The following is a 15,001-nucleotide window of genomic DNA, read 5'->3' as shown; positions in this document are numbered from 1 at the left end:
CGTGGGTTCTCTGCAGCGATCAGCACCGTTATGATTAATACACTCTCTGCTTGGGCTCATTCAAGAATGATGCCTATTATTCTCAGCAAAAAATATATAATAAAAAGATATCTTCTATAACCTAGTACCTGTCTCATTTTCAAAGTCAGTAGAATAACTTATTGGAATAGGAACTGCTTGATGGCAACATCCAATGTTTTATTTTTGGAGAAAGCCTTGGAATCTACCAAAGCTCTCACTGGATTGTCTCCTTTATCCTCATAAAGTTTGGAGCAAAAACCTCAACTCCAGGTAAATCTGCTAAAATATTGCTTCTGCAGGAAGATGTGTGAGTTTGCTTTATCCATTTGTCTTTGATAGAGGATGTGGTCTTCTCTGCTGCTATTTGAAGTGTAAATCCTATTTTGCTGACTACAATAGAAAGAAATACATCCAGACATAAAGAATATGGTCTAAGTAAATTTGCAAACCAATATATTTTATAATATACTGCTCAGTGTCTATTGTAGTTGTAAATCAAGAGAGGTGACATAGCTCTATGGAATGAATTCATGTTTTTAAGCCTTGCCCTTTTTACAGCATAGGAAATTCTTAGATCTCCCTGCAGGATACATTGTTTCCCCAGAATACCAGTAGTAGGAAATACATTTTTATGGCCTGTGATGGAGATTAGAATTCACAATTGTAGAAAGGAGAGAATTTGTGCAGGTAGCCCACTTTCCACTTAAAACTCAGTTGTGTGAAGTCAAATGCCTCAAACCTGCATATGTTAGATGCTGCTTCTGTGCATAAAATAAAGCAAAGATGCTGGGTTTTGTGTTAGTCACCATCCCTTTCATAAGCATGGAGAAAAGGATGCCATCAGAATCATTGACATACAGGAAAAATTGTATGAATGACCATTTTAGCAAGAACCACATCTCAGAAAAATACTATTTCTGTTTTTCATCATAGTACAATATTCAGTCTAGCAACTGATTACACCTTTAAACACAGAGAGGTGTTAGGGGCATTTAAAATCCATTGTTTTAATCTGGGAGGGGATTCGTAGCCATATACTTTGTGGGTTTTCCTGGCAAGAATGGCTCACATGTGTATGGTCTCCCACTATGAAGTCACCGCCTCATGGTGCAATGAGGAAACACTTTCTCAAAGCTCCAAACTCCACACTGATTCCCTCAGATGGATAGGCTCCTACATCAGCAATCTGTTCTTTTGTTTTCAGGATCCTAAGAAAATGGAGAGTATAAGTTATTTATTTAAAGTTCTGAGTCACTGAGCTATTGATCTTCTCATCCTTTCCTTGCTGGCTTTGGTTAGACTTGAACTTGTGAGCCAGCCCTGCCCAAGCCCATTTAGGGAGGAGGCCGAGCCTTACATGGTTCTTCTCATGTGTATTCCGCCCAGTGATTCCCTTAGTTTTCTCTCAGATTCTTATATTCCAAAAGAGGCGAGTTACAAACTTGTTTCAAAGCATTTCCTATTTTTCTACTGATTATTATGGTATTTGAGTGATGTCATCTATTTGCTATGCTTCAATAGATCTTATGGAAAGTTATAATTTTAAAATCCCATAAAATATTTACATCTGAAGCCAAACTGAATTAAACACAGCTTGTTTTTAAGAATTGATCCCGACACCTCTTCTACAAAGCTGGTCTTGGGATGAAACTAAAGGTTCAAATCATATGGATTTTGGCATTTCTCAGCTGTTGCTTCTTATGAAAAACTGCTGATAGTTTGAGACAGTAAATGTTCACCTTGAATCATGATAAATGTTCTGGATACTAGCACTTTTCCTATCAATGTTACTCCCCAAAGATTCGGTGTTTATATCTTTCCTTTGCTACTCTCAATGTCCTCACTTTGGTGCTTTTAGCCATAACAACAGTACAAAGGCCAAGGGTGTAATGGATATAGATATGTAGCCTTTTTTAGCAGATCTTGATGCACTGAAGCGATCAAGGAAGGGTTGGAAAGGTAATGATTTAAGTTTTTGGAATATGGGGTTTATAATATTCTCTATTTGTGTGACTGAATATAAATAAACATTGAATTGGACGATGATATTTTCAAAATAAGACTGCTAAAAGAAGCCATGTTATTCAAGGAACAAATTACACTTGACTCTTTAGTCAATCATAACAAATGTTGAATTGCAATGAACTCACACACAATCTGTTATTAATTCTCATGTGAATATATTTTATAGCAAAGTAACCTTTTTAAAATTTTAATACATATCTATTTAAAATAATTGCACGTGATTAAATGCCATGCTGTCAGAACTAGATTGCTAATGTATTACAGCTGAATTAGATATCAATCAAGTTTGGCAATTGTTATTAATGATCAAATTTCAAAACTAAACCTAAGTCACCATATCCAATAAAATGAAACACTATATCCTCTTAAACCAGACATGAGTACTAATCAAGGGAAAGTTCAATCAGATTCTGTTTCTATTCATTGGTATGCCACTATGATTTCTGATTTGTAATGCCATTTCAGTTTGCAAAACATAAAAAAAGGATATGAACGATATAAAGAGGAAGTATGAGTGAAAACCTAGATAAATTTTGCTTATAATGATTCCCTTTTCCTGTTGTATTCAATAGAACATAAACTCCTTAGAGACAGAGACTTTTTCTTGTTCAACCCTGAACAGCATCTGGCACATATTGATGCTCGAAGAAGCTTGGAGAAATAAAACTCCATTTAGAAAACTTACAATTATTTCCCCTTTTGCAAAGATGTTAAAATAGCCTGTATATTGAATTCCTGAATAACTACCAGTATGTTCTAAATCTAAATGTTTATATTGTATATAGATTGACTCTTCTAAAACATCAAAAACCTTCAAAAGATAAAAATAATAAGTAATATAACTAATAATAATAACTAAAATAATTTAAAACATTAAAATATGTTATCTATGAATTTTGATTTAATTCTCGGGTTAAGGCAGAGTGGTAAAAGTTGGACTCTACAAATTGGCAAATCATGATCAATCTACTCATTTTTATTTCTAAATCAAAAATGATATATACAAGGCAGTTTATTGACCATCTTATTCTAATGTGAATTAATCATCAGCAAATTAGCACATTTTAGGTTTATTGTTTAGTTTCTAAATCATCAGCACTAGTGTAGCTTAATTAATTTTAATTGAGGTTCAATTAAATCTTCATGAATCCAGAAGTTATTACTCTATCAGATTTATATCACAAGTGTCTACAAACATATTTCCTTAATGTTCCCTTTTAGTGGCTAGGAACTAGTGAGTGGACTTAGGTCTGACATACTCATTCATTGCTTCAAAATTACTGAATAATATTCTATGCCCAGTCCTTGAATGAATGTATATATAAGTGTATATAAAATAATGCCAGTCAATGAGATAAGTGGGCTGGGTTTTAAATTTTCTTAAATTGGCTTCCCATGGAGAACCCAAGATGTGTCTGATATTGGTGGAACACCGTAGTAATAATCCCTGGTCACCACCTGGGAATGGTTCTCCAGGGTCATAGCTGGAACTATCACATCAAGAGGATTGGCAAGGTATAGAGTATTTTGATATAAAATGGAAGAAAAAGACCTGGAGACCTTGGGCTTTGGCTGGTCAATAGGCAGTGAGAAACCAGATGACCACGTTTGAAGGACGAAGAAAAGACATCTGCCCAGGGTCATCCTTGGCATTTACTGTACATGGACACCAATTTCTGTTTCTCTTTGTGAATCAGTATTCTGTGGGATCATTGCAGGGGCAAGCTCACAGTCTTCCCTGATGGGCCATCACAAACTTGTATGTCCCCTATGTCTATGTTAATTTGTCCTGTTTGGAACTAGAATTGCCAGATTATGCCTTGTGTGCAGAGATGGGGCATATTTGTTGGAATAAGTACACAGATTCACGAAAGCTTTTATTGCCAGATGGTGGGCATGTGCTTCCAGGCACAGCAAAGGGTCTCCAATGAAGTTGCCTTGCCATCTGCTTCATGCAAGATCTGACAACGGCAAGCTCAGACACTGCCTTGTGGGCCTGCTGGAACCATGGACAGGTGCTCACATTCAAAGCTCTCTGGTCTCAGTTCTGGCTTTGGGAGTAGGAGAGGGCCAGAAAGAGCAAACCAGGAAGGACGTTCAGGCTTTCCATTCTGACAGCCCCAGGAAGAATATCTATTCTTTATACTTCTGTTTTTATATATTTAGAATCAATTCATTGATTCATATTTTCCTGTTGGTGGACACTTCTTGGCATTTATGGTGACAGTGACGGTAGGAACATTTTACATTTCTTTCTACGACATTTTATATGTATTATCTCTTTTAATTTTTAGAAACATCTTTTAGGGAAAGCAAAGCATTACTTTAAATTTTAATAGACGGGCAAACTAGAGAGGTGACACAAAGTGCTGAGGTCAGGAAAGGGCCAAAGCGTCCAGAAGTCATTAGTAGTTACAAGCACAGCTGAGGAGTGATGCCACCTGGCTTGATCCTGGATTCTGAGCGTTGAGCTCTTGTGGCCTTGGGCAAGGTTCATGACTTCTTGATATATCACTTTCTTCACCTATTAAATGGGAATACTAAGGGTACTTTCCTTAAAGGGTTGTGGTAGAGGTAAAATGGGACAAGACATATTGTTACAGGATTTTTGTTCCCTTAGCACCCGTGGTTTTTGGTCAAGCCGTTTGAAGACTGAAGGGGTAGACCAGACAAAGACTGGTGGGCAGCAAAGCAAAGTTTATTGAACAAGAGTACAAAGCTCCCAGAGAGGGAGGGGACCCGAGAGGGTTGCCATGTTGGTGTTTAATCTAGGAGCTTTTATAAGCTCTTTCGAGGAACTATCTTGAGCATCCTGAGTGTGGGCCCCCTGTGGATTGACTGCTAAGATGTCACCTCTCTACCTATTGGGTTATTGTTCATGTGTTGATGGGTCTTGTGGGCTGACATCTGGAGACTAATGGTCTCAACTTGTGATAGTGACCAATGTTTCATGGTTAGTGGTTTTGTTTCAGGATGTTTTGCAAAAGTCACTCCTGCAGAGGCTGCTAGACAGGATGCTATCATGGTCTTGTCTAAACTGTGAAAAGGATGCTAATGCAGTTTCATCTTAGCTGTCCTGGCTTTTTTGCTTTCTTGTTGGGGATCCTGGACCTGACTCACTAAGTGTCCAATTAACTCCTAACAATATGATGCATATGGAACCAAGGAAGGTTATCAGTAAAGTGACAAAGTTAGAAATCAAAGCCATGTATAACTTAGGATATTGTTCTATTTCCTATTGGGGTTTGAGGCTTTAGACCAACTTGATACACTTATGAGACCCAATGAGCTTTCATAGGTCATAAGTACGTTATAATTTGAGGAGGCAAACTATACCAGAATCTATATTTACGAGGCAAATAAATTTTCATTACAACAAATGAAAAATACCCAAAGTGTACAAATAAATCAGTTTTCCTGTGGCATTAACCAAATGGTTAATTTTATAGTAATACAAGGTTTAAGCTTTGGGAGCACATCTATCATCTTATGAAATACTGCCCATTTAGGTAACCCACCTCATGGACAAGACTGGAAAGATTTTTATAAAAGTTTATGTACTTATGATTTTATATTTAGTTTTATATAATAAATGAGACTGTTGGCTTTAGGGTCAGGTGGATGTAAGTTTTTGCTCTTAGATTTTAGCTCTCTGACCTTGGGTGAGTTGCTTACTCTTTCTTTTTTTAAAGTTTTTATTTAAATTCCAGTTGTAAACATACAGTGTAATATTAGTTTCAGGTGCACAATATAGTGATTCAACACTTCCATACATCACCCAGTGCTCATCACAGGTGCACTCCTTCATCCCCATCCCCTGTTTCCCCCATCCCCCACCCATCTCCTCTCTGGTGACCATCAGTGTGGTCTCTAGAGTTAAGAGTCTGTTTCTTGGTTTCTTCCTCTCTCTCTCTTTCTCTTTCCCTTTGCCTGTCTGTTTTGTTTCTTAAGTTCTACATGTGAGTGAAATCATATGGTATTTGTCTTTCTCTGACTGGCTTATTTCTTTTAGCATAATACTCTCTAGCTCCATCCATGTCATTGCAAATGGCAAGATTTCACTCAGTTTCCTCATCTGTGAAGTGAAAACACGCCTACCCAAGTGCTGTGTTGAACACGAAGTAAACGTGGGTCTTCAGTGCTGATATGTAGGGTGGGGAGGCCAGCGAGCAAGCTTCTCCATTTCCAGTTTGCGTCTCTGAAGTGTCACTGGAATACATCAGAAATGTGGGTACTGACTTGGGTGCCCACGTGTCATGTCGTACTTGACTTGCAGTACGGAAATTGGTCTTTCTACCATGGAGTAAAACTCTAAAACTCTGGGGTTATGAAAAAAATTAAGTGAATCACTTGTCCCAGTTTTGTAACCTTTCTCTATTGAATTGTGTGCAGGTATGCGTGCTTGACTGTGTGCGTGCGTTTGTTTGTGTGTAAGAGGGAGATAGTGGCATAGAGAGAGAGTGTGGGAGAGAGACACCTTAAACCATAATTCAGGATCCAAATACAGCCTGTGCTCCCACTAGATAGGCACCACAGCAAATATAAATATAAGCCATATTTAAGTAAGATGAACTCTCACCATGTGCCATCTCGGCATCAAGTGCCTTACGTGTATTGTTAAATTTGATGCTCACAGCACCCAGTGAATTAGGGACTGTGATTATCCCCATTTTCTGATAGGAAAGTTGAAGATTAGAGATTTAATGGCTCTATTAAAATAATGCAGCCAGGAAGTGGAAAAGGCTAAATTTAAACCTGGGTATTCTGCTCAGAATCTCATTTTCTTAATCATTATGATATATAGTGGTGCCATCTACTGAGAGTTATTTTATTATGTAAGTTGCAAGCCCTTCCTAAGATGTTCTCTAGTTTAAACTATTGCAGACTCAACCAGAGTAGAGGAATTACAAGAAAGTGGGAACTGTTTTGTAAAACCTATTTCTAATGGATTATTTTTTTAGTTCACACATTTCTATATGCTTTGTTGATGTATTTATTACTTTGTTTTCTCATTACACTTTTATTTCAAGATAATCATAGATTCCCATATAACAGTGGTACAGAGATACCCTCGTGACCTCACCCAGTTTCTCCAGTGATAACATCTCACAAACTGCAGGACTGTATTACAACCAGGACCCTGACTGACACAATCCACTGATGTTATGCTAGTCTCCTCCTTTTTACTTGTATTTATTTGCATGGGAAGTGTGTGTGCATTTAGTTATATCACATGCAATCTTATTGCATGTGTATTTTAATGGACCCACCACTAGGGTTGAGACACAACTACCACATGCATCCCTTATATTGCTCTTCTAAACCCATGCCCCCCAACCTCATTCCCCTGATATCCCCAACTCCTGCCAACAACTAACCTGTTTCTAAAATAATTTGAGAATGTTATATAAATGGAATACTAATGTATATAAATTTTGGAGATTGGATTTTTTTCTCAACATAATCCATTTGAGATTAATAGAGAAGTATTAGATTTTTGTGTGTTTGTCTTATATCCTGCAAACTTCCTGAACTCACTTATTAGTCTAATTTTTTTTTTTGGTAGACTCCTTGGGATTATCTGCATAGATAATCATGTTGTTTTCAAGAAGGAAATTTTTATTTTTTGCTTTCCAATCTTTATGTCTTTTATTTCATTTTCTTGCTTTATTACAGTGGCTAGAACTTCCAGCACTATGTGGAAAAGAGTGGTGATGTATACAGTTATTATTATGAAAAAATAGTTTTTCTGTGTCAGGACCAAAAAATAATAGTAAACAAAAACCAAGTTATTAGGTCATCTCAAATTACACATTATTTTCATCCATGAATGATTGCCTGGCTCATCATAAACATTGAGAAAAAGTCATTGTCATCGTATTATTTTTTTCTTGTTCTATAGTTTAAAAGAACATTCTTTGATAATTTAAAAATACTTATTTTGTGAATTCATTTAAATTGTTATTTCAGGTTTGGGGAGTGTTACTCTGCGCTTATTTTGTCTTTTGATTCCAACTCATGCTGGACTATTTATTCGTGTGTTTTAATATTCTGTATTATGAAGTCATTTTAAGCACAAAAAAGTCATCTTTTAAAGAAGGTAAATATGGCAAATTTGGGGGAATCATTCTTCAGAAGTAGTTTTGAATTTGCTTTTGTCAGGTGCCTTAGGTGCATGACTTACCTTTCCTCAATTTCTAAGGTAGTTTATTGGCTTGGCATCTCTGTACCACTTGTGCATAGTAAATTTGGACTCCAAGCTGGTGGAGGCATACCTGCAATTTCTGACAGAAAAATTGTTTTTTCCTTCCATATTTGGGACAGACGTAATCTATTCTAGTTTGCGGTCCCCCCAGAAAGGGACCCCAAAGTAAGGATTCAAATGCGAGTAGTTCATTTGGGAAATTATCCCAGATGTTGGGGAAATTATCCCCAAACATCTATAGGGGAATGGCTAAAGTGAGACAAAGAAGGAAGCAAACCAACAAAGGTCAGTTGGCAATTGTAAATGCTCTTGTGTTTTTGTGTATAGTTCCCACACGCTAACATTCTTCTATTTAAAGATTTATTTATTTATCAGAGAGAGAGTGCATGAGAGAGAGAGAGAGAGAGAGACAGCCTGTGCACGCATGTGGAGGGGGGTGGACAGAGGGAGAGGGAGAGAGAATCTCAAGCAGACTTCCCACTGAGCAGGGAGCCCAACGTGAGGCTCAATCTTGCGACCCTGAGATCATGAACTGAGCCGAAACCAAGAGTTGGGCGCTCAACTGACTGTGCCCCCCAGACGCCCCCCAACATGCTCACTATAAGTATATAGAATCAGGTTACCACTGGGCCTGAAGCACAATACTGCTGAGGATAATGTAGAACCTACACCAGAGTTATCCTAGCAAGGGAGGGACAGTGGTGAGATGTTATTATGTCCACTCCCTGCCCATCATTGGTTGGGGGCACTTCTGAGGGACAGTCTCTCCAACATGTCAAGCGTGCTCTATTTGTGCACCATGCCAAAAATCCACACCAATCCTTCAGACAGTTCCACTTCATTAGTCTCTGGTCTTTGCTGTCAGAATTCTGGGGATGTGGATGGGGCACTGAGGCCATTTGTCAAGCTTGCTTTGTCCTTTCTCCGGGTTAGTGAGGAGAGTGATTGAGCGCTTCTTGCATTGGATTTGTGGCCTCCAGGGTCCAGTTCTCTACAGGGTGCTGAGTTCCAATCCCCTACGTGATATAGGCCTGAGGTCTGTTCTCCTGTTCTGGGGGGTGTTAAGCCCTAAATCTCTAGCCTCTGCAGCTCCAGTAACTCCCAGGGCTGATGCACCATTGGCAAACATGCCTACTCTTCTGTTTTTCAGCTTCCTTCTTGCTTTTGGCACCTGGAAATTTCTTTTTGTTTTTTTCTGACAAGTTTATTATTTTGTTGGGATTTGAAGACAACTCACTCTTTTGTTTTGTTTTGTTTTGTTTTGTTTTGTTTTTCAACTCACTCTTTTGAACAGCTCCATAGTATCCTGTGGTATGGATGCACATTTATTGATACCATTTACTTAGTGATGGGCATTTATATTTTTGTATCTAGGGTTTTGTTTGTTTTTTCCACTAGAAACATGGTTGCTATAAACTTCCCTTTCCATGTATCTGTCGTACTAGTGCCTTTACATAATGGGATAATGCCCCAGAAATGATATAGCATCCCAGACGTTTTAATTGACTGATTCCTTACCTCATTCTAAAAAGGCTATAACAATTTATATTTCCACCAGCAATGCATCCTGGTGGAAAGATTTATCAGTTTTATATTAGTCAGAAATTAAAATCTTTTTCTCAGAGCATTAATACTTTAATTCCCTTCCTCCTCATCCAAGAATATAATTTTGCCATTCACTTAAACAGGAAATAAATTGTATAATAATAATAAAACCGAAACATGAGGATTGGACAATAAATCTGCAAACTTTGTGTCTAGCAAACCAGGAAAGTTGAGATTAAATGCACTATCACTTATACCTGGACCAGAGAAAAAGAAATAATAAATCCTCACTTCCAGCTAAAACTAACTTTATCCAAGAAAAGTTATTACCTCTCAGCTCCCTGGCCAATGATGGGTCATTCAGGTGCTGGGTACGAATCCTCAGGGAGCCATGACCCGGGGTCACAGCTGCCTGGAGACTCAGGAAGGAAATGAGGACATGCTCATGAAATCCGGAGGTGATAATCCTGCCTCTCCAGATGTGCAGTGTCAGAGTCACCCTGGGGATGCTTGAGTTCACAGGCTTCAGGCACTATGGGTGGGATGGTATTCTCGAAAACCAGCCTGGCTTATGTCTGTTAAAATGAGTTTTGTGGGTGAGACGAACCATGAGAGACTATGGACTCTGAAAAACAAACTGAGGGTTCTAGAGGGGAGGGGGGTGGGAGGATGGGTTAGCCCGGTGATGGGTATTAAGGAGGGCATGTTCTGCATGGAGCACTGGGTGTTATACGCAAACAATGAATCATGGAACACTACATCAAAAACTAATGATGTAATGTATGGTGATTAACATAACATAACAACAAAAAAAAAACGAGCTTTGCTTTTTGACACATTCTAACTGATTAAGCTCTCCCAAGCTCTGTGTGACATCGGCCTTTACAGTGTTTCTAGTGAACTGAGAAACTTTTAGAAGAGAAGGGCCCACTCTGAAGACAGTACAATTTCATTCCATTGAAATATAATTCCCATAAAATTTATTTTTACATATAGAAATAAAGACACTCTTATTGAATGGAATTTAACCACAATATCACTGCTTAAATCTTTTAAATTCAGAATTTGTAATTTTAGAAGCAATGGTTGCACTTAAATTGATTTTGGTATCATTTGTAGATAGAAGATTGGCTAAAATATCAATAATATAACAATTATAAGGGAAATATTTAAAACTACCAGAGAGAATAGTTTTTAAGCACTGTATGAGCAATATTTAATATAACATATCCTAATAGAAAACATTCTAATGTAATTGTAAATATTTTCCTACATAATACTTGGTAAGCCTCTTTTTAGTTTTTGTAAATGCATGGAAATTTAAGAACAAGCTTTTCTTTTAAAATATAAAAATATAAATTCTATTTTATTAGTTGAAAATGACTTTTCCTTAATCCTAATGAATCATATATGCAGCTTATTTACTTATTTCTATTTATTTCTTTGTTGTATATTCAGAAGTTGTTATAAGTGAGATTTGGCTTCTAGAACAATACTTCATATATGTCCAGATAGATATCTAACAATTCAGTCTTTCATTTTTTTGGTGCAGGGGGAGAAATGGAGATTTGATCAGAATTATCTACATCTTCCAATGGTTTAACTTCTCTTGGAAAAGGTCATGTAGATTCATCTGATTTTTTGTTGTTGTTGTTGGAGAGGAATTCCAATTATTTTTAGTTCATAGAGATTACCCTCTACAGGGTTGTCTTAGCCCATTTGCCTTGGCTCAGCCAAATTCAGCCTTCACTGGGGAGATGTCATCAGCAAACGAGCCGTCTGTCTACTAAACTTTTATAGCAATTATTTTGTAAATTTCTCAGCATGTATTATAGAATGAGTTATGTTTATAAGTCTTCATATAAATTCCTTGAGATGAGTGAGTCTATATTCAATATTGTTATGCTAACCCATCCCATGCCAATGTAACGAGCATGAGATTTTGCACATGTTGGGGGATAAAATGACAAGCACATCCTGCCCTACTTCCTCCAAACTACTAGGACAGGCAAAATTAAGCAAATAATCATAAATGAATGTAAAATTGAAACCAAGACAAGTGCTCTGAATGCATGCTGATGATGCCTCAACAATGTATGGAAGAGAGACCATGACTTAATTTCAAAGAACAGTAGGTCTGAGAAGGTTCGCTTGAGGAAATAGTGTTGGAACTGAGATCTGAAGGGCATGTGGAGAGGACGGGCATTGAGTGGGCACAGAGGTGAAGTGAGAACATCACGGCCAAGGAGCCATTGGCAGAGTGACCCAGGATAAGACTGGGGGGAAGCCTGGAGGAGGAGCACATCTGTGGAGCCCAGAGGCCCAGGGGCCATGTGGTGTGAGGTCAGATCTGTGAGGGTAGAGGCTGAGTCCAGGCCAGGCAGGTCGCTGTCTTTATTGCTGCTAACGCTAGCGCATTCACATCTATTTTCTTATTTTATTTCCACTTGCCCATCTGATGTGGGTGGGGAAGGTGCCCACGGGGGGCAGGCAGGATCTGAGGTCTGCGTGAGGTGCTCTACCGCCTTACCAGCAGTTAATAGAGCTGCTGATACAACCAAACACTCCAAAAGAGAGTTCTGGCCACAGGGATTTTCTCCCAGCACGTGGCCAGTAATGGATTTGCTCGCAGCGTCTGTTCCTTCTTTCCATGATCATGATCATGATAGCAGTTGTTGTCTCTCCAACACTTAGCAGGGATGGAAAGTGGGTATAGTTTTGAGCTGTCAGAGGATTTCAAACCCTGGTCATTTTGTCTGGTGCTTTGTGCTGAATGCTAAACCCTGAAGAGGGGAAATGGTACCATGTTGCCCATATTCATATATCAAGACAAAATACTTCACAAAATCAGAGTTTTTATAATACTCAATTTTAACTGTGATCCTATTATTAATACAACTGTTAATGCTTTTAAGTATAGTAAGAATCAGGAACTTTGTTTTTTATATTCTTTACCTCAGTATCATTCTCTTTATACTGATTTATACACATGTGTCAGTGACACCTTCAAAGTACACTACGAATTTACAGAAATGCAAAATGTATTTAAGAATAGATAGAAATATCTGTAGGTGGTCTATAAAAAGATTCCACAAAACCAACTTGTGTTAATCCAATAATCTCTTTTCACAGTCAAAAAATTTCCTCAAAACTCCTTCCCTGAAAAAATTTCATATTACATTGTCATTACCAAGTTAGCATAGGGATGATCTTTATGTGGCTTGTTTAGGGGAATTCCTTACTCCCTTAATAATGAGTAACAATTCTGTGTAACATTGCTCAAAAGTTATGTGAGTTCATATAACACAAGTACAAATTTGCTTACACTGAATTTGCATTCTCTTTAAAAAGTGGCTATGTGAATTTACTATATTATTTACTATATTATTAGATTTCAACCATGTATTTCTCTACATTTAAAATGAAGTCACCTTAGATTCTTTTAGTAACACATTTTGTAAATGCTGCGTGGAAAAGAGAATTTCTGACCCTCTCTTACCTTCATTGGATTTCGGTATCACATTCCTTTTTCCTTTCTTAGCAGGTGCTTTATAAATATTCTATATTCCCTTTTACTTTTGAATTGTGCATCTGTTGTACCATGACCGAATAGCCATTTCACTGGATTCCCTACAATCTGACGTACAATTCCACCACATTCCCCGAGTGAATCGTGCACAAAGAGAGCTACGTATAGCTGTATTGTTCCTGTCTTCTTAGAATATCTGTCATTATCGGGGCGCCTGGGTGGCTCAGATGGTTGGGCATCTGCCTTCGGCTCAGGTCGTGATCCCAGGGTCCTGGGATCGAGCCCCACATCGGGCTCCCTGCTCAGCGGGGAGCCTGTTTCTCCCTCTCCCACTCCCTCTGCTTATGTTCCTGCTCTCACTATCTCTCTCTGTCAAGTAAATAAATAAAATCATTAAAAAAAAAAAAAAGAATATCTGTCATTATCTACACTCTAGTTACAAAGGAATCTGTAACAGGCCTAAAGCCCAAAGATACAAAATACAAAATATAAAAATACTCTACACCATAGAATGGGAAGTAAGAGAATAAAGAAAAGAAAAACCAGGGAAGGCAAGGAAGGCCAACCCCTGGCATATTTAAAATCCCTGTTTCTTAAGCAGGCTGGCAAGGATAGTGTGCTGTAATTGTTTCGGTGTTAACGGAGGGATTTGGCTGTATAAGGATAGTTAAAACTAAAGAGCTGAGAAGGAAGTTGCAGAGGTAAAGAAGTAGTGTTATAGGAAAAAAGGGAAGAAAGAAAGCAAGAACAGCCCAGCACCGAATGTTGCTGGAAAGACCCATATGAAGCATGACCTCAAGTGTCTTCAGGGGCTTATGGCCCTGCTTCGAATCTGAAAATCTTGGGTTTGTGCATGGGTGCAATGTTATTTATTATGCCATTCTCACAAGAGAGGACAGTCCTGGACATCCTGTGTGATGTTCCCATATGTCTCATGTCACAGTATGGCTATTCTAGGAAGGCCGTCGTGGTCCCAGGTGGAAACGATGTGCGTCCTTCTCCATCCCAGATATCAGGATGCTCATCAGGATGCTAATTCCATCCACCGGGCACAGCTGTCTACCTGGACTGAATCCTGATGCCATCCACAAGTCATAAGGCAAAATAAAGGTGGGGTTTTCCTTTAGGCTCTTGTCCAGTATTCTTGTCTTCTGATAAAAACAAACTTTGCAGAAAAACACTATAAAAGTTCTGGGAAAGAGCTAACTTTGTTCTATGATGCTGTGGCTTATTGGGAGATCTCGTGCAATATGCCGTGCTCATCCTGTGACACTGCAGAACCATTCAGAGCAAGAGAGCTGTGCCCCCGTGCTCAGAGGTGCTGAGGGAAAGTAAGCTCAGTGGTCACAGAAAACAAGTTTTTCATCTTCCCTGAAAAGTGCTGTTGGTGCTCATTCTTCAGACCATTACTGAGCGCCTGCAGGGTTCCCTGGGCTGGCGGTTATAGTAAGTGCCAAGGAGTGGCGGAGAAGGCATCTCCGAGGAGGCCTTCGGGGAAGGCTGGAGTCATAGGTGGGCCTCTGGAAACAGGGCCCGAGACAGAGATTTCTGTGTTGGGGATAGAAAGCAGTGCTTGCTGGAGAAGTCTGGAAGGGAGTGAGGAAGCCGGAGGGAGAAGCCAGCCCAGGTGTTTCCAGGTGAAATCCTGTGGTGCGTTGTCAACTGTCAAGAGCGCT

This window comes from Halichoerus grypus, chromosome 7 (genome assembly GCF_964656455.1).
Source record: "Halichoerus grypus chromosome 7, mHalGry1.hap1.1, whole genome shotgun sequence".
In the NCBI taxonomy this organism is placed as follows: Eukaryota; Metazoa; Chordata; class Mammalia; order Carnivora; family Phocidae; genus Halichoerus; species Halichoerus grypus.
The sequence above is the reverse complement of the archived record's forward strand: the minus strand, read 5'-3'. Positions refer to the sequence as shown.